The sequence below is a fragment of the Phodopus roborovskii genome, unplaced genomic scaffold, assembly GCF_943737965.1.
Source record: "Phodopus roborovskii unplaced genomic scaffold, PHOROB, whole genome shotgun sequence".
Classification (NCBI taxonomy): domain Eukaryota; kingdom Metazoa; phylum Chordata; class Mammalia; order Rodentia; family Cricetidae; genus Phodopus; species Phodopus roborovskii.
Genome location: NW_026126436.1, coordinates 5,491,362 through 5,516,157, shown reverse-complemented (window position 1 = coordinate 5,516,157; position 24,796 = coordinate 5,491,362). Strand labels below are relative to the sequence as shown.

The following is a 24,796-nucleotide window of genomic DNA, read 5'->3' as shown; positions in this document are numbered from 1 at the left end:
TTTTTTTTTTTTGTTTGTTTGTTTGTTTTGTGTTTTGAGACAAGCATTCTCTATTGCTTTGGAGCCTATCCTGGAACTAGCTCTCTAGACCAGGCTGGCCTTGAACTCACAGAGATCCGACGACTGCCTCTGCCTCTCAAGTGCTGGGGTCAAAGGCGTGCACCACCAACGCCCAGCTATGGATTCCTTTTTTGCAGAAGTAAAATAGTATGACTTTAAAAGACCCTAGCTTATTTTCTTACTTTTGTATAAAAAAAAAAAAAGGAAATTAATGAGTTTTCAATGACATCCTATTGAAATGGGAAGCACTAGAGTTCTACAATAGTACACTGTGATTGAAACTCTGACTTTTCTGGCTTAAAAATCCTTCTTAATCATTTGGTTGTGTCAAAAGCTAATTGTGGATGGCTTTCTTAAACGGTTGGCTATGGACTGGGTTATTGAAAACAGGAAATATTGCAGATATTCCTCTTTGTACTTTTTCTGTATACATTCTAATTTCACAGACAGTTTCTCTGCATAACTGATTGTCAAAACAAAACAAAACAAAACAAAATCAGGAAAAGGGGCTCTTTATATGAGACTATACATTAATTTTAATCATTTGTCAGTAACTCTTTCTCTTAGGGTTTCTTCATCCTCTTGCCCAAAGAATGATGATGTCATTATGACTTGGTTGTTAAACGAATGTAATAAGCACTTGGTTAAGAAAAGCATCAGTAGAGAATTTTTGTACAAACACTAAAAGTTATGTTTGGGAATATATTTGGTCACTTGGGTGACTATATTTGGTTTCTTAAAAGAAACTTTCTTGGTCTGGTGGTGATAATACCCGACTTTAATCATGGCACTCAGGAGGCAGAGGCAGGTGGATCTGTGAGTCTGGTCAACCTGGTCACAGTGCGAGTACCAGGACAGCTGGATCTCCACAGAGAAACCCAGTCTTGGAAAACAAAACAAAACCACCACCACCACTACAACAACAGTGACAAACCACAAACAAACAAAAAACAAACTACTGGGTAGGATGGAATCTAGTTTTGTTTTGTTAAATGTTGGTATTTGCAAACTTGGACAGAAAAGAAGAAACTTGAAGTATATATATCCTAAAATTTTTGTGCCTTATCTCTGACTGGAAAAATGAGTGATTTTTATTGGCCCATTTTATTAAGTTTTCTGTGGTCAGCAAGTTTATTCTTTTTCTTTTCTTTTCTTTTTTTTTTTTTTTAAGCAAACATCTTTAAGAGAAAGTAAAACAGAATCAACTTAAGCATTTCTACTTAAAAAGAACATGTGAATTTCCCTAAGTCTCAGACACAGTGCTATTGCTAGGGACAACGTAGAATTATATGGGAGCTCAGTGTACTGGCCTTGTAGCTTTTTACATAGAAACACATCTGTGCATATCTACAAACATCTGTGATGACACATGTGCACACAGTGTCAATCGAGTGCGAAGCACCTTTGGGGGTCCTGCTTTCTTACAAAGCTATCATTCCCACCTAAAACTTCTATTTCAAGCAGTTCCGGTTAGAGATGCCTATCATTTGGGGCTTGTGCAAGGTCCTGCCTTCCTTAATTATACGTTTTTGAAGTAAATGACTGTATAAGTGTTGATCTCCAATTTAAGGCATTCCTCTCCAAGCACTTCAGTTTACTACAGTGCTCAGTATACCTTGCACTTGTTTAGGACACTTTAGTCACTGTGCAGTTGCCTTGCTACATTAAGGCATTTCTTCCTATAGGTGAAGATTTCAATAGATGTGAAGTCCTGTGGGTTTTTTTTTTTCCCACTATGAGTGGCTTTGTTATTTTTAAGTGCTCTCCCTTGCACATCCCCTCCCTTTGTTGCCATTCATCTTGTTTACTTACAGATTCTAACTTTATTTGAAGTGTTTGGCACAGTACCCAGTTCCTGTAGAAGGAGGAATACATGATGTCAAAGAACTTACAATTACAGGCATGTAACTGTGGGTGGACCTCATTCTGCAGGTGCTCTGAATGTCAGTTTGTGCTAATATTGGTAGTATTCATGACAAAGAAGAAAGGTGGTTGGCATGCTTGCCCTCTTCTCACTGGCTATCAAGATTGCCTGATTTAGCAAATAAACCTAAGGAGTATGCCTGCGATACTTCAGACATACCTGCACTAAGAGAAAACCCTTCCTCCCATTGACCTAAGATCCAAAATTAGTTTGCTATCTTTATTTTATCTGGCAACCTTACTGACCATGAGAACTCCCACTGATCTCCCACGGAGCTCACGGAAGTCTTCCTCCTTCTTCAAAAAGTTTTCCCTCTCCCTTCTCTACATCTCCTGGGAGCTGCATTTCTCAGTACATCGTCAAACATACTCCAAAGAGGACACGTGTACATACATGCATATACTCACATGTAATTGTTAATTACTCTAATAAGAAACATTGCTGGATCATCAGTTACTCAGAATCTGGACATTGAAAAGGCCATTGACAAAATATTTTTTCCCTATACATGTCTATCCCAGCTCTCCACTCTGTCATTAGCAGGATGTGCCCATGATACCTGTCTTTATTTTCTAGCATGCTCTGAAGTAGCGTTTACATGGAGTGCTATTTTCATCAAAGGGAACACAATTAACAGTGGCTACCTTGTTATCAGTTGGACCCTGGGAAGTACCCGTGGATTACAAGGCTGACACTAATGAGCAAGGTGGAATGTGTTTGACAAAATGGAGAAATGAGACATTTCAGGGAGACAAAGGCCCTGGGTTTACCTCAGGGGCACATGGATAAGAAGATTTATTGCTTACTATGAAAGGACAGAGTTTCCAGTCTGGATAGCTTGTTACTCATCTTTGTTACTCAGTAGCTGAGCATGATTCATCCCAGTTGTGCTGTTTTGGAGGTAATTAAATCTTAAGGCGTGACTATGCTTCCTTGCACTGAGGCTGATTGTGTAGTGTCTATTCCAGAGCACCGCTGTGAGCTCTGCTGGTGATTCCCACCGCCTCCCCTTCCTGGTTAGCCTCTCACAGGATCCTCTGTCCCTTCCTTGATTGTGCTAACTTGCACCTGATGGAAAGGGGTCAGTGACCTACGCCAGTTACGATACTGGCATATTGTGAAAATTCAATCCCTTTGGTGAAAGTGAGGCCCGAAAGCACCCCTCAACATGGCTTCTCATCATTTTCTCCCTTCCCCAGGAAAATGGTAGTTACCAGTCTGCTCGGTGGCCTTGGTCATGTCTTTCTCCAGTCTCAGCACAGGTCCACGATGGCAGGTACAACAGCTGTTACTTGGTTCCTGACTTTTGAATGGCCCCCAGAAACCACAGAAATTGAGAGGTCTGGACTACCTCTACAGGTGGGGATAGGAGACCCTCTGCATCTTAAATCGCTAAAACAGGGTTATCAAACTTGTGAGGTTGTTGACACTTCATCTCTAGAACTACATGATGTTATCTGCAGGTAATGTTTTTAAAATAGAGATTGAAAGGTCTTCATGAAGATAAGGCTCAGAACAAATAGTTCCATGATGGGGCATTAGACCTTGATTTCCTTTCTCTTTAGGGATAAGGAGGACAAGTCAGATATTGTGGGTGATGGAGGATGTGATAGGCGGCAATTCAAGTGTCATTTCTATTTTTGAAGCTTCTTCTTTGAATTGCCCAAAGCTAGTTATATTGTGGACTGGGGTTTATAGGGCGGCAATTGGAACCAGCCGATCAGCCCCGGATCCATTCCTGAGTCAGAGAGTGTGGAAGAGGGAAAGACTGGCTATTGACAATGAAAGGAAGACAGAGCCATGCTATGAGGTCAGGAAGGCAGATTCAGTCCATTCTGAATGCCTCCTTTATTTTATCCCTCCAAATTTTCGTAACCAACCAAAGGACGGGTCAATCGACGAGGACTCCTATTATTATGTATCAAGGGCAAACAGTAATTACTTCCCCTAATCCTGAAGGCACCCCATAACTGCAATCTGCCTTCAAGATGAGTGGGAAGCTGTCTGGGCCCAGGCCTGTTGTTATTTAGATAAGAGCCATTCACCACCGAGGCCCAGGCATCCTGTAGCCAGTAAACTAAATGTCTTCATGACAATAGAAATACTTTGAGCTCTCTGAACACGTGGCTAGATGGAATGGTCCCTACATAGTTAAGTCTTAAACAATTTGGTAACTCCAGGGATATCTTGGCATATTTTGGGGTTGATTCGTGCCTTCCCTTCCAGACTAGGATTGTGACTTACACAGTTTTGTAATCATGACACCAACTGTTTGTTGAATAAAAGGGACCATGGGATTTCCTGTGTTTCTCAAGTCTGGTTGGATATTAACTGCTATGAGCAAAATTAAGAAAGACCTTTCCACCACTTCACCAAGTCTTTGTATCAGTGTTCTCAGTAGCTATGGGTTATCATATCATTACCTGGGAAGCTCTCTAGACTTAATCAACATCAGTTCTCTTTTGCAACCCTGCTGAAGGCGATGCATCATTACAACTGCCTGCAAGAGAATGATCTGACGGTTATAAAATGACCCCTGACCAAAAAACAAACAAACAAACAAACAAACAAAAAAAACCCTCAAAACTACAATGGTTGAATAAGTGTATCAGTAAGTAAATAAAGTTAATAAAGATGGTGTTGATTTGGAGATTGTCAGAATAGTCTCCATCCACTTTCTCACTTCTCTGTTGTCTTCTCTGGGGGCACCCTGGGTGGTAATAAGGCTTTCAGGGCATAGTGGTGAAATATGTCACCTACCAGGAGAATCTTTCCCTTTCCGCAGTGGACCCCAGTGGATGAGGATGTACATTTGAGTGTGCTGGCTGTTGAGGAGAAATGCCAGTGGTGGGTACTGGACAGGAAGATGCTTGGTCTATAGGTGAGGCACCTTTCTTTCTAATCATTGTTGCCTTGCTTATGGTTCTGTTTCTTGTCATTAATGAAAAGCAAAGAGGCTTTGTAGAAAAAGCCAAGGGAGTTTTATTTACAGCAGCATCATCTGATGCCAGTCACAGAGCTTCTTCTCATAGCAATGGCAGCACTGGGAATAGTGTCTGGGGATAATTTGGTCCCAGCAGGAGTGGGGAAAAGGGCGTGATGGGGGGGGGGTTGGTTCCAGACACAGTTTCTCTGTGTAGCCCTGGATGTCTTGGAACTCACTCTGTAGACCAGGCTGGCCTTGAACGCACAGAGATCCACATGCCTCTGCTTCCTGAGTGCTGGATTAAAGACATGCACCACCACTACCCGGTGAAGCAATGACTTAATCATGGAGTATACTGATGGTGGAGGGCATTTTGACATAAGCCCTTGAGGTGAGAGGGGGTTAAGTGACTTGCATAAGGTCACAGTACTAGTACTATTTAGTCAAGTGGGGCAGAGCCAAGGTGTCATCACCTCGATCGCATCAAGCTAAGTTTCTTGCTGTAGTGTGAAGATCTCCTTTTCTTATGCCTTTGGAAATGGGAGCATCCCTCCCTTGGGTAAAGGAACCAGCATCATAGAGACTCCAGGTTGTGCCTGTTTTTATCCACGCTCTTTCAGCTGTCACAAAGGCTTCTCAGTTCTGGGAGGAAGTCTTTTGATAAGGGCTTCTATAAACTTATGTTGAATTGTACAAATTAAGACTCACTTTCCCAGACTCCCGAACCTCATGATATCAGATTATGAGGTATACCAAATATTAATTTAAGCCAAAGTCATTTACTGAAACAGCTTAGAATGGGTAGCCTGAGAGTTGCCAGACACCCTTCCATACATGAAATTCATTTATTTGCTTGTTTTCATTTTTCCTTTATTGTATCAAATCATACCATCAGATATATCAGATTATGCATGCAATTTTTCATTAGGCTTACCTTAATGTACTGAGCACATAGCATGCATAAATGTTCAATGAATGTGGGTAAGTATGTTGTAGTATTTTAGCTTGAATGTACTTTAATTTAAAATTCAGATCAGTTTAATAACTACATTTTTACTTAAGTTTTAGTTAACTATGTAACTTCAAGTAACTCATGAGAACTGTGCTTTATAACTGGGGAGTGGTGAGCATTTGTTAGAGGAAACAGTGTTAAAGGAGTAGTTCATGTTAGTGCTCGTGCTCATAATCTGATAACACACCTTTAATCCCAGCACTTGGGAGGCAGAGACAGGCGGATCTCTGTGAGTTCGAGGATAGCCTGGTCTACACAGTGAGTTCCAGGACAACCAGAGCTATCCAGAGAGGCCTTCTCTGGAAAAACCAAAAACTAAAACTAAATTTAAAAATTCAAAAAAAAAAAAAAAAAAAAAAAACCCAAAAGAACCATGATTACATGGGCAGACTATTATATAATCTGTACAGGTATTAATAGTAATAAAGTATTCTAATAATTTAGCAATTACTAAGGTCTAACATTTTACTGTTTTTGTGTGTCTCTTTGTTCTCTGTTTTAGTTGGGCATAGTAATATGAACCAAACCTGAGGCCTCATGCACGACAGGCGAGCACTCAACCACTGAGCTTTATTCCCAGCTCTTTATCCATGTTTTTTAATTTTTCATAGCCATCGTACAACTTAGATATTGCCATCGATTTAAAAAGGAGGAAATGGGAGACTTAGATACTAGTAGCTTACCCAAGGTAACAGGAGTGCAAACCCACCAAACCAGTCTTTTCAGAGACTGGGGTGGTCATGAGTTTTGTTTAAAGTTCACTGTACCTCTGCACTAACAGACCCACTCCTAGAAGGATTTGAAGCTGCTTGAAGTAATGCAGAATGCAAGGGAGTAAAAAGTAATTAAAGAAATCAGATTTAAGGGAAAGTCAGGGATATAACCAGAATGTATGAATGCATGCCGTAACATCCAATGCCATTATTGCAGAGAGTTTGGAATCTGTCCCTGGGCTTTCTACAAAGAGACTATATAATCTGTTAAAATGGCCACAGTATCTCAAATGAAAAGAGGCAGCCATGCTAAGTGCTGAGTAGAAGCCAAAGCTTTTCCTGGTGCTGTGTTCTGATAGGAATGTCCGCCTTCCAGAGAGCACTGGAGGGTGTCTAGGCAAAGGCCCCCTCCCTTGGCTTCCTTATGAGAGGGTCTACCCCAAGGGACTCTGCTGATCTGGTTCTTGAAACTATGCTCTGTGCAGGCTGATGTCTCTGCCAGCTGCTTGGCAGGCGCTGTGCAGGGGCTCATGGTTCCTCCCTTGTCCAGTTACAGAAGGAAGTTCAGCAGTTCCCTGGACTCGGGGAGCATTTCTTCCTCATCTGAAGCAGGAAACACTGCACTCACATGTTGCCATTGTCAGGGGCAATAAATGTGGAGAGACTGGCCTTACATTTCCAGACGCTGGTCCAAGCCTGTGTTTCCCATTAGAGGACTTGGAACTGTGGAGGAAATAAGTTGTAGGCACCAGTCAGACCTGGAAAACACGCCACCCTGTTAGAGAGAGCCGGGACCATACAGAAAGCTGAAATGCATGCTGGGCTTCCATGGCATCCTGGGTTTGATGTGAATAGTGCCTTCCTAGGAATAGTCCTGGGTACAACAACCCCTTCCCCCTACCTCTCTGCATGTATATGTATTTGTATGTGTGTCTATCTGTCTGTCTGTCTCTCTTCTTTTCTTACAAGTTGCATAACTTAAAGTTCAAAGCCAGGGCAGTTTATATCTCCAAATACAACAACTACTGTAACTATTTAAAATTTGACATCATTTTGGAATTACCAATTTTGCTTTTGTTATTAAGAGTAAAACTCAGTGTGAAAAGGGCCATGTGAATGACCTCAGACAGTTTTATATTCCCAGGCAACATGCAGTTAAGATTGTACAATTGGGGCCTCCGTGTATAGCAGGACAGGGCAGTGGCAATCATTGCCAAATATGCTAATATAGTTTTTTCATGGATGGTTGAGAATATGTATTGTGGATACATCCGTCCATCCGTCCACCCGTCCATCCTTCCTTCTTTGAGAGTGTGATGTGTGATCAAGGTGTTAAAAAGAGAAGGAGTGCTGGCTGGGGGTTCATGTCATCATAAATAGCCAGGATTTCAGACTCTAAAAACACAATTATAGCATCTCATAAATTTTATGAAGGAAATAAGCAGAGCAAAAGGATAACTGGGTGAAGGGATATGTGATCTGAGACTGAAGGAGAAAGATAAGTCAGCTATGTCAAGAGCTGAAAGGAAAGTATTTGGAGTAAAGAGGCTGGAAGTTAAGGTGTTGGGACAAAGAAGTTGGGGTATTCAAGCAAAGGAAAGTAGATGATGGAAGCAAGAAAATGGGCCAGGTACCAGGATAGCTGGCACAGGTGGGACACAGCAGCACAAATACAGATCATGCTTTACTGTAAGACCAATGAAAAATGGGAGGAGTTTTGAGTAAGGGTGCTACTGGTATGATGTGGCATGCAGTTTAGAGAGATAATTTGAGGGGCTGTGTGTGAGGATATTTGGAGCAACATGGAAGCAAGGAGGCCAAACTGAACAGATGTTTCAGGTGGACCAGGTGAACTCTGAGGGGTTCAGATGAAGATAGGAGCAGAGGTACAAAGTGTAGTTTGAGGCATGCTTTTAGTAAGTTGCTTGTGATGTATTTGGTCCAAGTTAACTTCTTGATCACCAAGGAGGGTTTCCAAAAGAGCCGTTGATTACTTTTATTCCTTGGATGATAAGGCCTTTGCCAAATTAGCATGATTAATTTTTAATAGTCAAAAGCAATCTAGATTTGGTGTCTTATACCTTGGGTGTTATCATAAATAATTTACTTAATTGATCTTAGGTTGGGGTTGGGACTTGGATTTCTTCATGTGTGGCTTCAGGCTTAAGTTCCTGGGAATATCCCCCTAGTGTGGTTCTTAGGTAAAGACAATACAAATACATAGACTTGTATATTTTGACATTTAAATAACATGTTTGAGATGTATTTAAGCCATGGATAACATTCTCCCATCAAATCATAATGGAATATAATGGCACAAAAAATAAATCATATAATTGCTCAAGTTAACATGATCTGGGCTGAAGAGATGGCTCAGCAGTTAAGAGTACTGACTGCCCTTCCAGAGGATCCAGGTTCAGTTTCCAGCACCCACATGGAGGTCCACAACTTTCTATAACTCCAGTTCCAGGAAATCATTGCCCTGTTCTGTCCTCCTCAGACACAGGCATACATGCAGCTAAAACATCCATACAGATTAAATAAATTAAAAGGATCATAAAAGAAAAGAACATGACCCTTATTTGTTACTAAGTATAAATGAGTATATCTAACAACATCAATTTTCTCCAATTTGGTTTTAAAAGAAAAACCTCAAAAATGTCCCTGCATTGACCCCCTAAGTCGCACTACACTCTCATAAAATACTGTTGCTCTGTGGGCAGGATCTCCATTTACCCGAAGATAATCCGTAGCAGAGTTCCTTGCATCGCAGAGACATCAACTGAAAATGAAGTTTCTGTATTTTCAAGTGAACTTTCATTGTTTTCCTAAACTTTTGGTATGTTGTATAGCTTAACTGCAATAAAACCTCATCTACAGGGACTGAAGAGATGGCTCAGTGGGAAAAGCACTTGTTCTTACAGAGGAACCCTGGTTCGGTTCCCAGCACCCACATGGTGGCTCACAGCCACCTGTAACTCCACTTCCACGGGATCCACCCCCCCCCCAAAGTCCAAGGCCACCAGATATGTACCCAATGCATATACCAATGTTCATGCAAAACCCTCATACACATGAAAATAAATCTATAAATAAATAAAACCTACTTTACAATGAAATCTTAGTCTTAGAGCATATTTTATGAGTAGGGGTATGATTTGGCATGTGAACTAATTCTTTTTATATATAACTTCATGACATTCTGTGAAAAAAAAATTCCCAGGATTTCATTATTAGCTACTCTGAAATGGGGAATGCCTCCAACACAGCAGCAGCAGTTCTAGTTTATCTGAATTCTGAGCAGGGAACTGAGCTGCAGTTGGCTTTGCCTCCAAGCATTGATCAGACACAGAGCCTCTCTGTCTTATAGCTTCATCCTCTTCCCAGTTTTTGCCTGTCAAGAGGAGGGAAAAGGCAGCATGGATGAGTGTGCATGGCCGAGCTGCACAAGGTTATACCTCAGAAAGTGTGTATCACTGCTAGTCACCTCCCTTTGGCTACAACTTACAGCTAAGAACAAGGAGTTCCAGGACATTTAGTCACTTTAATGGGAGTGGGAGATACTAGCTTGCCGAGCTATTGGCCCATCTGTATCAATGCCTGGCAGTCAAAATATGTGGACAGGGACACAGGAGGGGTGGCATAAGACATAAATGATAAAAACAAAACTTTATTTTATCAATTTAAAAATAATTATAATAAAGTTACTAAGAAGAAAGAAATGAATGAATAAGTGAATGAATGAATGAATGAATAAGAAAGAAGTGCTAGACCCTATGGCCTTGTAGCTCATGCACAGGCTTTGGGTTTGATCCTTAGCACCTTGGTCAGAAAAAGAGGTAGGGGTGGTGTACTGGCTGATTTTAGTCGTCTTGACACAAGCTAGAGTCATCTGGGAGGAGGAAACCTCAACTGATAAAATGTCTTCATAACATCAGGATGTACAAAAGCATGTAGAGCAGTTTCTTAATTAGTGACAAATGTGGGAGGGCCCAGGCCTTTGTGGGTGGTGCTATCCCTGGGATGGTGACCCTGGGGCCTATAAGAAAGCAGGCTGAGCAAGGCATGGGGAGCAACAGTAAACAGTACCCTCCACGGCTCCTGTCTCCAGGTTCCTGCTCTGTGTGAGCTCCTGCCCTAACTTCTTTAACGATAAACAACACTTTCCTCTCCAAGTTGCATTTGGTCATGGTGTTTCGTCACAGGTGATCAGGAACTGAGAGACCCCTTCAGTAATATTCTTCTTAACACTGTGGCACTTGGGAATAGTGCTGCTAGTATGCTTGCACCATTATAACAACAACTTCTGCAAAATGGCTATTTTAATAGTTGAAAAACCACAACTGTAAAAGGTTACGTAACTTGGCAAAAATCACACAAAACTAGTCTGTGTGGTTCTCTGTCAAGCTGTTATCATTTAGGTAAAAATGTCTAGAATATGTCATGCTTTGCTTTTTCTTAATAATAAAAAAAATTGTTACCTAATAACATGACAGCTCTCCCCTGTCAAAAGTAACATTTTTATAAGAAAGAATTTTACAATTCTTTACAATCTTCCTGGCTTAGACAAAATTGAGTTGAATACAATGGGCCCCTTCTCTATCTTTGCAGCGTAGGGCCTTTCTTCATGAGCTCAGTAGGATGTTGTGATCAGTGTGTGAGGCCCAACGTCATGCATGTGAGACCTCTCATGCATGGTTCCAGGGAGTAGCTGGAACCTCCTGTGGCAAGTGGAATAGGGACTGCCACCCTTGTGAGACGAGCCAAGACCCTGAGTTGGTCAAGGGCTCTGCATTAGCAAGGACTTAAGGCATCCTACTGCAGAGATAAGTTGTGGGCAGGCCCAGAAGAAGCATGTGGCTAAAACAGAAGGGTGTACAAGCTTTTCTCTTCTTTATTCCTTAACTCTCCCCTCTCTTCTTCTCTCCCTCCATCCTTCTCTTCCTTTATCCATCCTTCCCTCCTTCTTTTCATTCTTTGTACAGTGGGTTTCAAATTTTCATACATAACTTGTTTTTGTTGACCCTCAGCCCCACTCCCCTCGAATCCTTGCCCCTCTTTGCTGGTCCCCATCCACCTCAAAGTAGCCTCCATCCCACTTTTGTGTTATGTGTTCTATTACCCACCCTCTCTCTTCCTTTCCTTTAAGATCTCTTTTTCCCCTTTCATGGTCCATTTTGTAGCCGCATGACCTGTACCCACACATAATGCCCATATGAAAATTAAAATCTAGAATCTGCATATGATAGGGAAAAAAATGTAGCCCTGACTTCCTGAGTCTGGAATACTTCTATTAGTACAGTAATTTCTAGTTCTACCCATTTTCCAGCAAATGTCATAATTTCACTTTCTTTTTGGCTGAATAAAACTTCATTATGTGTATTTTCACTATCCATCCAGTAGGCTGCTTCCATTTCCTACATATTGTGAACACTGCAACAGTAAACATAAATGAGAAAGTATGTCTATGGTAGAACTTTGGATGTATACCCATAAACTAAGTCGTATGGTAGTTGTACTTTTTCTTTGTTGAGATACCTCAATACTGATTTCCATCCTGACTACACCAGCGTACATTCCCACCACTTGTCTTTTTGTAACATTTCCCAGCATTTGTTGTCATTTGTCTTCTTTTCCAAGTTTCTTTTCTGTTTTTCAATTGACTGCTGGAGGGGTCTGCCACTGGAGTCGAAATATATCAGAATCACAGGCAGCTATGACACACCCATCTTAGTGCTGGGGAGTAAATTCACTTTCACTCAAGCTCCGGTTGATAAAAGATTTGTTCTAGATGCATTTGCATTTACAGAGCAAATGCTGAAAGTAACATACTTAAAGTATGCCTAGTATAAGAGACACTCAGCAAAGGGTAACCTCTATCCAGAATGTGATAAATAACCAGAGAAGGGTGAGCAGGAAAAAAAAAAAAAAAAAAAAAAAAAAAAAAACAGAGAGAGAGAGAGAGAGAGAGAGAGGTCTATGAATTCAGAGATGCCCAGAGTCACTAGGAGCCGGTGGGGGTCACTATCTGGAAAGGAAGCATAGAAGAAGTAAAGATGGGTAGAAGGTTCCTCAGTGTTTGGGTTCCAGCCATGCCACCTACTAGCTATGTGAGCATGGCAGAGTCTTATCACATAGGAGCTTCTAGTTAGAGATATGAGGTTAAAAGTGGAAGGTACTGAGTACATTGTCAAATGTGGCACACACTCAGTGCCAGTAAATACAGTAAAATTCATTAAATGGCTGTTTGCCTATGAAGTAGCAATACTACAGGACTATATTTAGGCAAGCACAAATAAGATGACATAGTTATAGGGTTTGACATAGTGCTTGACACATGGAATACTGATGCAACCAGTAAGTATTGACTATATGAAACATCTGGACAGATGAGAGGAGGGATTCAGACACAGGCAGAAGGTACACTGCCTGCATTAGGCTCTACAAGTTACCCGATACTTAAGGGCAGATCGTGTTTATACAATATGCAAAACCTGAATTAAGAGCTTTTAAATTAGGGGTAGTGAAGGATTATAATTATAAAAGAAAATTAAATGAATGATTTCTGAGTTTCTTTTTGACTCAGATTTTACTATTCCAACACTTCTTAATGATGTTCCCAAGAAAGAGTAGATGAGCCCAGCATCCCACTGCAGTAGAGACCCCAGCTGCAGCCTGGGCTGCACCAACATAAGGCAATGCCTTCTTATCTGTTTTGACAGTAGCAATCCATTTTCTAAAAGAAGAAACGATTTTTTTTTTTTTTTGGTCAGTTTCACTTGGCAATCTGCCCAAGTATTTGATTTGATGGATAAGTGGTGGTGAAAGTTTCTGGGTCTTTTTGATGACATATCATTTCCTGTTTGACTTTTTAAAATTAGCTTCCAGAGCAGGATTAAAGGAGAAGGGGGCTGAGTGGGGGCAGGAGGCACAGTCTTTCCCAGAAATGAGTCTCCAGGCAATGCTGAGGTGCCTGAAGAGTGTGACTTCACACACTTGGCTCAGGTGAGTCAACATGCAACAGCTCCGGGCTGGCGAGAGAGGAAGCCAGTCCAACAGGAAACTGACTTTTCAGGGGACCAGGAGGTCTGCAGACTTTCCACAGAGCTGTTTTCACGACACTGTTGGAGTGTAACATAGTGCAGCATTCCCCAAGTGTCCATGAATGTAAGAAAGCACATTTAGGAAACCCGGGATCCAGCAAGCCAGAAAGGGTTCCTTTATTGAACAGCGTCACAGCCTTTAGTATGTTTCTAGGAACTGTGAGTATCCAAGAGAAAGACAAAGGCTTCAGCATCCCTGGTACTCCGATAGTGAGGCATTTCCCAGTGCAGAGTGAAACCAGGGCTGAGTGTTTGGAGAGACCCTTCCCTGGAAAAGCTGAGCTGAGAACACCAAGCTTCCACCCGTTTCCAGTGGGTTCAGAGGCAGACAGATACTGGCAAGCAGTCTGTCTTTCCTGTTGTTAAATTCAGAAGATTGTCCAGAGAGCATCAACCATTTTGGAAAAGTTGATAGGGTGTGGAAGGAGAATAATATTCCACCAAAGCTATCCATTCTCATCCATCAAGCCTGAGTGCATGCAACTTGAAGTCAGAAGGAATTATGAATATGTAAAGATAGCGAAGTAGTTAGTTGTCTGGGATTATCAAGGTGGGTCTGCTGTAATCAGTGGGTCTTTATAAACCAGAGGTCATCAGAGTCAGGACAATGACAGAATCAGAGGCCATGAGTCAAGGAAGCCCATAGCCTTCGGCAGTGAGAAAAGGAGAGAAAACGGACTTTCAGTCTCCGAGAGGAGCACAACCCTAGTTTAAGGTCCTGAACTCCAATGTATACAGTTTAAAATACATGTTGTCCATGCTTATGGGAATTTGTTATGAAATCAACAAGAAACAAGCCCACAAGTTGGTACCAGTATAATACCCTGTGGTCACTGTGCATATGCACCTCAGAACCAGGGACAAGAACAATACAGACAAAGACCCAGCAGGACCACTGTTAAAATGGGACTGATAAACAAGCCATTAGGCTTTCATTGTATCCCCTGAATGACAAAGAATTAAGTACAGTAGATACAAGTATCAGAGGTCTCAGTAGACAATGCACAGTTGTACATAGTTGTACCTTGTTTCTGATGTTCACACTTCAGCTGTCTAGGAACACGGAGACCCTGAGATTTGTGTGTTGGTTTACTAGGGACAGCACCCAGCATCCACACCCAGCAGGCAAATGAGAGCAGCAGAATTGGGCAAGGGAGAAACTGAATGAAGCACAGGATGTTTGGAAGCTAACACAGCATAACACATTAGGCAAGAGGGCCTAGTCTTTATGTCTCACTGTCAGCTAGTCGCCATGTGTGGGTCACCCATCCTTCCCACTGACCTACCAGCTCCAGTGAAGCAGCTCTCTCTAGCCAATTGTGAGAGGCTCCCAGATGAGACCTTTCCCCTGCTAGCTCTACTGTTTAATGGGAAAGTAAAGTCACTAGTCCTGAAGGGGTAAAAGGTTATGGGGTCCTCTTCACTGTAAGTTCCTGACTCTGGTGCCGGGGTTTTACAGAGAGCTAGTCAGCATTTCTCACAAGGCTCAAGTCAAGATCTGAAGTAGGCAGAAATAAGAGACAGACAGGAATAGGAGCCCGGGAGGTGGCTTAGTAGTCAAGAGCACCCATGCTGTCCTTGCAGAGGACCCGGGTTCAGTTCGCAGCTCCCATACCCAACTGCTCACAACCTGCATGCACATGGTCCACACACATACACGGGAACACGTGCACATTAAAAATAAATAAACAAGTAAATTGGAATTAGGAAGCTGGCAAGCCACAGAGCCGAGGCTCTGAAAAGAGAAGACAGGGGAAGCGAAGTGACAGCCACCTCTCAGACCCAAGAACAGCAGCACCCTGTGGGACTGGGTCGGCCTCCACTTTCAGTTCCATTCATCATAATTTGTTATATTAGTTACTTCCCAGGTGCTGTGCAACACCATGAGCAAGGTAAAGATGGAAGAGTCTGTTCTGTTTGGTCTGCCAGCTCCAGAGGGATCTATCATAGCAGGGAGGCAGGGCAACAGGCAGGATGACAGAGGACAAAACCAAAAGCAGAGAGCTCGAATCTCCCACCTCCAGTGGCATACTTCCTTCAGTAAGGCCAAACCTCCTACACCTCTGCAGACAATGCCACCAATGGGAACTAAATGTTCAGATGTCTGAGTCTGTGGGAGACATCTGCATTCAAGCGACACTCGCCAATTCAAGAGAAACTGGAAGTCATGCTTGTTATCTGACCTTGTCACTTGGAGTAGAGGAGATGACTGACTTAAACCCTGAAGTAAAGGTTGCTGCTAGTTGGGATATTTATGGCCTTTCTTCTGTCTTATAAGATGTGTTTTGGAAACACAAGATGAGAGCTTTTCTCTTCCCTCCTCCTCCCATGCCCTCCTATCCCCTTGTGGTTCTTAGATCCCTACATCCATCTTGTTCTGTACATCTTGTCCCTTGCTCTTTATTCATGGACAGTGCTTGGAGTCTGGCTGCCACTTTACTGCACTGGGGGTCAGCCCTTATGATCTTTGGTGTGACTTATCAACTCCCTTGGGGCTTTACAAAGTGCTCCCATTCAAAAAGAGTCATCTCTGAGGGTGGTACTGCTAAGAGCATGCAGCCAGGAGACTGCAGTGATCACAGAAGACTTTGTCCCAGACTTCTGCCACATTGTATTATAGTTGCTGATCTTAACATTTAGGCTGAACAGTAGACAAAAAGGGATTTGCCAACCAATGTTCTTGTGATACTCTCTTTGCAAGAGTGTAGATGTTCCTGTCTGTGCTTTTATTTACTTTTAGCATACTGGTAGTTGGAGAGTTTGGAGGCCTTGTGACAAGCCAAGTCTGACCCATCCATAATGGCTGCCTGGAAAGGATGTGTTAAGAAGGACTTTGAAATCCAAAACAGTCACTGTCTGATTGGGAGTTGGTAGGCTGCCCTGGGTATATACCTGGGGAGGGATGGGACACCTGCCAGTATTTACCATGGACCTGGAACTAGACTACCATCTCTATACAGTGACCCACAATTGACTGTTGTCCTTTATTTTTTTTAAAGACTACATCCAATGTATACCTTTAATCTAGTGTAGGAAATTCTTTTTTTTTTTTTTTTTTTTTTTTTTTTAATTATTCAGGGATAAAATGCTGAATGGAGGGTAAGGATTAGTTAGTTATCTAATTCCTGAACTCTAGGGGAGAGGCGGGGAATATGTTAAATCTAAAAATAAGTATTTGAGTAGGAAAGAGATGAAACAAGAGTAATTTGCTGGTGAGTTTTGATAGTGCTTAGTTTGACAGATCTGTGGCTGCAGTAAGATCATTCTTGGGGGTGAGGCTGAACCTGCTGCTACAGAGGTTGCCATAGGTAATGGCATCTTCTCCCAGAGTCTCACTGATCTCATAGCAGTGATGTAACATGAAAGCCAAGCTTGCTGGGACTACTGTGAAAGCAACTTGGTTCCTCGATGCTGCTTCATGGGCCTGAGGGGTTTTACTAGGCTTGTTTGTTTTCTTATTGAATCACAAGGAGACTGGACTAACCCCTTCTCTGCTTTAATCAAGATGTGTCTTTCTTTGTCCCACGTTCTTTTCACACATGAAAGATAAGTCTGTGGTAGCTGAGGTGTGGAAGGAAATGCATTTGCCTTTTAAAACCTTGGGTAAAATATTTAAAACATAAATCCTAGCCCATTGTTATTATTATTTTAATAAAAGGAGGAAAACATCCAAAACGATTTTAGGGACTTGATTAAGGTAAATTAATTAGGCAGTTTTGAATTCAAACTCATGATTCTTTTCTAATTTCCAGTCTACATATTGAATGGTAACTTATGCATATGTGGTGGGTTTAGTACTCTTTAAAAATCCTGTTTAAAGGGGTTGGAGTGATGGCTCAGTGGGTAAGAGTGTTTGCGTTTTACACTTGAGGACCAGCATCCAAATCCCCAGTACCCACGTATGAAGCCAGCCATGGCCACAGGTACACTGTTCCAATGTATGTTGGGGGCAGAAACAGGAGGATCACTTGGGCTTTCTGGCCACCAGCCTAGCTTCTGATAATTGTGGAAGATCGTGGAGAGTGATAGAGTAGGCCAGCAGACATCTCCTGGGACCTCTGCACTCTCACACACATACACCACACACATATATATGTGTGCACAATCACACACAAGATAAAATAAGTACTGTGGTATGGCCTGGCTCCTTTTGAATGCAAGGTTGTAAACCTTTTATCCACAAGGCTAGTCTGACCCTCAAAGATCTCTGTTTTCTTATAAGAAGTATTGATTTTTATCTCTTTGTCAACCCTTAACCTAGAGTCACACCAAAAATATGGAGTTAATCTTGAAAAGTTAGAAGACCTAGCCACATTGGAACTTTGCCCCCAAACAGCCCCCATTTTATTGGTACCCATGTCCACACCAAATACCTGACAGCTAAAAGCATTTGAGTCTGTGATTCCCTTCCTGTAGCTCAGCCAGTTTCTCCTTTTGGCCTAGATAAAGAATTCTGAATTGGAAATAAACTGTTATCACATCTAATTTATATGCAAAGAAACTAGGGTTGTGAGCAAATACGTGGAGTGCTGTTATCTTGAATTTTTCATTTATTAAGAGTGATTCTTTTAAGTTTGTTCAAAGGTGAATTTATAAATGACCAGGACCAGGGCAGAACCTGTCTGCCCCTCCCTAACACAAGCATCAGGCAATCCAGCAACTCCTCTAATTAAAGGTCTAGCAGGCTCATAAGATTCCCAGAGCCAATTAAACAATGCTCACCCTTGTACCTCCCAGTAGATTGGGGAGCCGCTTGGCATTTGCTGTGATTGATATGAAAAGTAGCAACGTGTTTTTAAGCACATTTAGCACTGCTGTTACTCTATGGAGCACAAGCTTTCAACACAGCAGCCTTTTATCCTCTGTGCTTTTGGAGTGTGAGAATATCATGAAAGCTGCTTGCACCGCAGCCTTCCTCTGGGCTGGGAATCAAGGCCCCGAGGAGGGGGTGGGCAGCTGAAGAATGACAGTGCAGGGAGAGGGAGCCAGCAGCTGTCATCTAAATAGCTTTTCCCTCCGCCATTATCCTGCCCAAGGCTCCCTCCATTCATATTCATGGCTTCCATGTTGCAGAGCATCAAGGCCAGCTCCCTTTGCACTTTTTATCCCTTGTCTTCCTGGAGTTTCTCCTTGATTTACTAGGATTCATTGGACCAATGCAGAAAAGAATAAGCTAATAGAAATTGGAGCTAGTTTGGAGACACTCTACTGGGAATAATTTATTTAAATACAAGAAGTTAAAGCCAAAGCTGAATGGTAAGTTTACTTTATATGCACCATTGTTATTTAATTTCCATTAATTTCCTATTAATTAGCGATTAATTTGTTCTACCTGTATAGAAACAGTGGTTTTGTGCTGATAAGAGAACTCCTTCCCCAGGGAAACATTTATATTCTAATTAGGAAGCTGTACATATTTAGTGCAGAAAATGTAAAACTACCACAGTTAAATAACATACAAAGAAGAAATTTAAAAACCATTCTCATTAGCAGTGAACAGTAAGAATATTTTTAGGGAGGCAGGAAGATCTTGGACAGTTGTCCTGAGCCAGCTATGCCAGAAACACAGAAAAACATGCTCGTGGTTTTGTATACCGCCAGAATGAAGCAAAGTAACTTAGAGTAGGGCATAGCTGTAAGGACTCTGGCATTATGCTGCTGTCCCTGTCACCTGGCAGAATGCACTCAGATAAGTACCCTGGTCAGCACAGGTGCAAAGGGCCCCTTTAAAACACAGACCCCGCCCACTTAAACTCTCTTCCCCCATACTCTCTTTCCTGAGATTCTCCTGGGGTTGATAGTACTTCTGACTCCGTCTTCTCTTCTGTCCTCTCTCTGTCTCTTTACCTCTTTTCTCCCTCGCCCCCTTCCCTTTCTAATAAAACTTCTCACTAAGCTCTGTCTGCCTGACATGTTTGTCCCTCCACCCAGGTCAACCTCTCCTGCCGTGGAATCCGCCTTTCTCCTCCTTCTTTATCATAATGATAACCTGCTTTGCATCATGTGCTTTCTTGTGTACAATACTAAATAATAAATGTTTCCATACCAAAATATTTCTTTGAGAATTTTATGTGTCGGTATAGAAATTTATTATTTGGCTATTCCTTGAGTTTTGGGAAGTTTGAGTTTTTCAGATTTGTAAACAAATTCTGGCAAAGTGGTGCATAAGGTTTCTGCAAATAAGCTTTGTGGAAAAGGCTGGTAGAATGATGTGTGAGTCAAAAGGGTATTTGAGCTTCAAAGTGACCACAGCCACAGAAGCTATCAGGGACACAGCCTCCTATTACAGAGTGTGAGGTCCTAAACAAGGAGCTAGGACAGCATTTCCCTAACCGAAGTGTTTTCACTACCTGAAGAAAACCAACCACTGGGTACAGTTCCTTGAACAATAGGAAAAAGAGCATAGTGTGGCCAGCTATGGAATTGTTTGCAAGAGTGGGAACAGTGGGGGCCATCTCAACCATCACTTGAGTTAGCATTTGTTTTCTGATGTGCATGAATAAACATGTAAAGCAGAATGGATAATCCTGCAAGGAAACAGAAATAACTGCTGGAGGACATCTATTTGCTCTAAGAACCCTTGGGATCGAGAAATAAGTACTCCATAACAACAGCATAATGAAGCCACTGGGGCCCCAAAAGCATTAATTAATGAATGATTTTAAAGTTCTCCAGGAGCCTAGGGAGAGTTCAGAGTGGATAAATTCCTTTGCCCATAGCGACCAATGTTTGCCTGTTTGATATGGCTTACTTAAAACAACTAAAGTTTTTAAAACACTCATAATTCCCGATTTCCTGTTGCAAATGAGATGCATCAGGCTTACCGAAGACTTGATGTTTTGTTGAGGGATGAGTGAGTTATTTTTCAACTGTAAATCTAAACTTTTGAGCGTATGTGTGGAGGTTGAGAAGTTAGTTCTGTACTGTCCAGGAGTCTCATTTTGCAAAAGAAGGGCCATTAGCTCTGGACTGGACAATAGCTGAACCTTCGTGTGCTCTCATTAGAAGAGCCATGCTCTGCAATTAGAATGGATACGACAGCACTTCGGATGTTTGTCTAATGAAACTTGGATTTTCACTGATGATGCTCCTAAGATTTTGGGGTAGGATCTGAGAGTTGAGATGGAGTGGAACTCCCTATGTAGAACAGGCTGGCCGCAGACTCAGAAACTCTCCTGTCTCTACGTCCTGAATCAGGGATTCGTAGGTGTATACCACCACACCTGGCCCTGAATCAGGGATTCGTAGGTGTATACCACCACGCCTGGCTCTCCCTTGGTCATTAAGTCTAGCAGTCATTAGTTCTCTTGACATGATTTTGGTATTGTCCACAGGTCAGCAGGCATTCCTGCTTTCTATAAACCTACGGGAAGACCACAGATTAGGAAGTTGTATAACTCTTGCTGAGGTTTCCCCTGCTTCATTTGAGGTGGAGCTGATTTTATGGGTTTATTATTTAGGGAGTGAGTCAAAACAGAAACAGGCAAGAATGGAGTGGCTAGAGTGAGGGAGGCCATTAACCTGTCCATCTGCCATGATAGTGAGTGGAGCTAGTTCAGTAATTGAAAACTATGAAGCTGGAACTCGTATTTCTGGAACTTTAGTCCTCACATTCATGGAACCACTCCTTCATTCATTTCCTGACTTGTATCCTAAATGGACTATCTGGCCTTAGGGTAGTAGCCCCTTGGGGAGGTAGGAAGAGGCTCCCAACCCTATGGAGCCCTGGACTTCTAAGTCAGTGTGACTGGTGGATGAATGCTGGGGTGAAGTGTGCCTGTGGATGGACATGGATGTCACTGCTTCCCAGCCTAACTTGTCCAACCACTTTCTGGTTGTTTTACCTTGGAGCCTCAGCTCTCAGGTTTAGCCAGCAGCAGCTCGCTTAGCTAAAAATGTAACCTATTGGGCTTTAGAACTGTCTCAGCTGTTTGGATCACTTGTTTCTCTTCCAGAGGACTTGGGTTCAATTCCCAGCACCTATATGGTGACTCATAGCCATCTGTAACTGGTTTCAGGGATCTGATGTCCTCTTCTGACCTCCCCTGGGCACCAGGCAAACACATAGTTCACAGACATTTATGCAGGCAAAACAACCATATACATAAAGTAAAAATTAAAGTAAAGAAATGTAGCTTCTTGGCCCCATTCAGATCCACTGTATAACTCTTTACTTTTTGTTTGTTTGTTTGATATGAGACAAGACCTGCCTTCTTAGACCAGGCTAGCCTTTCTCTGTAAGAGATCCATCTGCATCTCTCTTCTTCCACTGCACTGAGATTGTGTCACTCCTGGCCACAATTTATGTCTTAAAAGATCTTTTGCCACCTTGTCAAACTTCTTATTTATGGAACAGAGTGGGGAACATTCCAAATCTATATGCTTAGAAAACATAGCAGAGAGTTCTGTCTTGGTCAGCAAGGACTGGAATAATGTAGCAATAATAGAATAGCCTCCTTTAGGATATGTCTAGTACTTGCCAGGTGTGGCTGCTGAGCCACTTAAATATATCATATTGCTCATTTCTCCCTACAACTTCTAAGATAAGAACACCCCTTCCCCACTTTGCAGATTAGAAAGTTATAGGAGATAAAGAGATGTGTCCAGGCTTCACAGCAGGAACTTAAACTTGGGTTTGCTTGTTCCAAAGTATTGTTCTTTCCCTGTGCTATCCACACAGACTCCCAAATGTTGGGGCCACTGTCCGTACAGGCTTCCTTTGAGTTTCCTTTCATCTTTCAGGTGCCTGGTGGATATTTAGTGCATTAGCTCCAAACAGCTCTGAAACCGGAGTTAATTATCTTCTACTCTGATATAAATCAGTACCTGTTCTCTACTGGCTGGTGTGATGCCTGGCAGCTGCTCCTAGATCCTAGATGCAATTTAAGTTGAGTTCATTTGTCTGCTAGTTTGTAATTCTAGATATGAATTGTTTTTATGAAAATTTTCAGTTGTACTGCATTTGGGGTCATTGGGAAAGATTTCCTGTTGATATTTGGTCTGGGATTATCTTTTTTTTTTTTTTTTTTTTTTTTTTTTTTTTTTTTTGAGACAGAGTTTCTTTGTATTGCTTTGGATGTTTTCCTGGAAACCAGGCTGGCCTGGAACTCACAGAGATCTGACTGCCTCTGCCTCCAAAGTGCTGGGATTAAAGGCCCGAGCCACTGACGCCCAGCTGGACCCATTTCTTTACTATGGAATATGCTTTACTCGGGAATGCTTATTGATCAATTTAAAAAAGTAACATTTATCCTTCCTCAAGCAAAGGTGCACAGAGATGTGTATGCACAGGTTTACAATTTTACAGAATTTGCCCTTGAACTGCCCTCCCTCTACTTTTAAATCATTTGCAAAATTCGTTTTTCTCTATTGTAAGGATTCAGTTTGATTGGAGAAGTGAGAAGTCTTTTTTCAGTTTAAGTGTCTCACATTGGAGTTTAAGATGTACCTTATAATATCATACAAAAGGCACTCCTAACATAGAAAATGTCCATGTCACTGGCCAGTGGTGGCGCACACCTTTAATCACCTTTAATCCTAGCACTTGGGAGACAGAGGTGGATCTCTTTAGTTTGTGACTAGCCTGGTCCACAAAGCAGTGGCCAAGACAGCCAGGACTGTTACACAGGGAACCCATGTCTCAAAGGAAAAAAAGAAAAAGAAATGAAAATATCCATGTTCATTCTTCTCATCTAGAATATGGAAAAAAGAATGATGGGTACAGATATATGTCCTTTCTCCTGCTGTCCACAATGAAACACCTTGAGCCACCGGGGAGAGAAAATGCCATTTATCAAGGCACAGTGGTTGTGAGCCCAAGTTCTACCCACTCCTGAATTGTGCTTGTATAGCTTCAAAGTTTCCTATGATTTTTGAGAAAGATATTTTTCCCTTTAATAAACAAACAGTACAATCTACCTCAATCTCAGTTTCTCTAATCTCTGGAACTGATACTATACCCTCATCATTTGGAACTGGTACTATACCCTCATCATGAAGGTGTTTAATTTGTATTTTGACAGCTGTGATAGCCTCAAAAGATGTTATATTTTGTTCTTCATAATTATGCATTGCGTATAAATTTTGCCCAAGTTGTATAATTATCTTATTCTTATGAAGAAATACTGTATTTTATGAACAAGAATTTGAAAAGTGAGTCCTGTACTGAGGGCATATGCAGAGCAATTATTCCAATTATTATCATCTTCCTCTCCTGGGTGTGTGTCAGTTTCCAAATTTAAGAAAAATCATCATTATGGTATAATGTTTGGGGCTTTGATAAAAAAGTTTTTGTTCTGGTTGTCTATTTTAAAGCATCCTTTAAAAAGATTTATTTATGTGTATTTTACGTGTGTGAGTGGTTTGTCTACACACACACACACACACACACACACACACACACACACACCACATGTTCACTAACTGTATACTGTGCCCAAGGAGACCAGAAGAGGGTGTCAGCTTCCCCGGAACTGAAACTACAGGTGGTTGTGAGCCACTGTGTTGTGCTGGGAGCCAAACCCAGGTCCTCTGCAGGAACAGCCAGTGTTCTTAACCATCAAGCCATCTCTCCAGCCCTATACCCTTCCTTCTAATTTGCTTTTGTAGCCCTACTTCTGGCCTCCCTTTGACCTTCCAACTCACTGTCACCACAACATTTGATGGCATTTATTAGACATGGTTTGTATTTCATGTGTCTTCATGCAACAGACACAAGGGCATGAGAATGAGTCCTGAAGTGGAAGAAACCTGGTTGGAGACCTTGATCTGTGGACTCTTAGGACAACTCATGGAACCTGCCTAGAGCCCCTCTGCCAATACTTCCTTCTAGCCGAGACACACTACAGCCTTTGTGTGTGCTGTTCCTTCTGACTCTGTGTTCTCCTTTGTCTCCTCCAAATTCCTGCCTATCTTTCATGACCGATTTCAAATCTCATCTCCCATTGAAAGTTGAAGTCCCCCTCTGTGAGCAATCTCACAACTCTGCAGGCAGGACTGTGCTTTCAGGATTTCATGACGAGTGTGTGAGGGTGGAATGGGGATGTATGGACATGGTCC

The 24,796-nt window shown here is 42.0% G+C and overlaps 1 protein-coding gene across 2 annotated transcripts in view; it reads left to right on the top strand.

Moving 5' to 3' along the window:
* Window positions 1-24,796, top strand: part of Mob3b (MOB kinase activator 3B) — a 172,336-nt gene that overhangs the window by 7,042 nt on the left and 140,498 nt on the right. Inside the window, exon 1 of one of the 2 annotated variants that reach the window (XM_051187516.1) lies at window positions 18,839-18,994. The exons of the other annotated variant lie outside the window; for it this stretch is intronic. The gene's annotated coding sequence lies outside the window, so the exon portion shown is untranslated. Of the gene's footprint in view, window positions 1-18,838; window positions 18,995-24,796 lie in introns of those variants that run through there. 2 annotated transcript variants of the gene reach the window in all.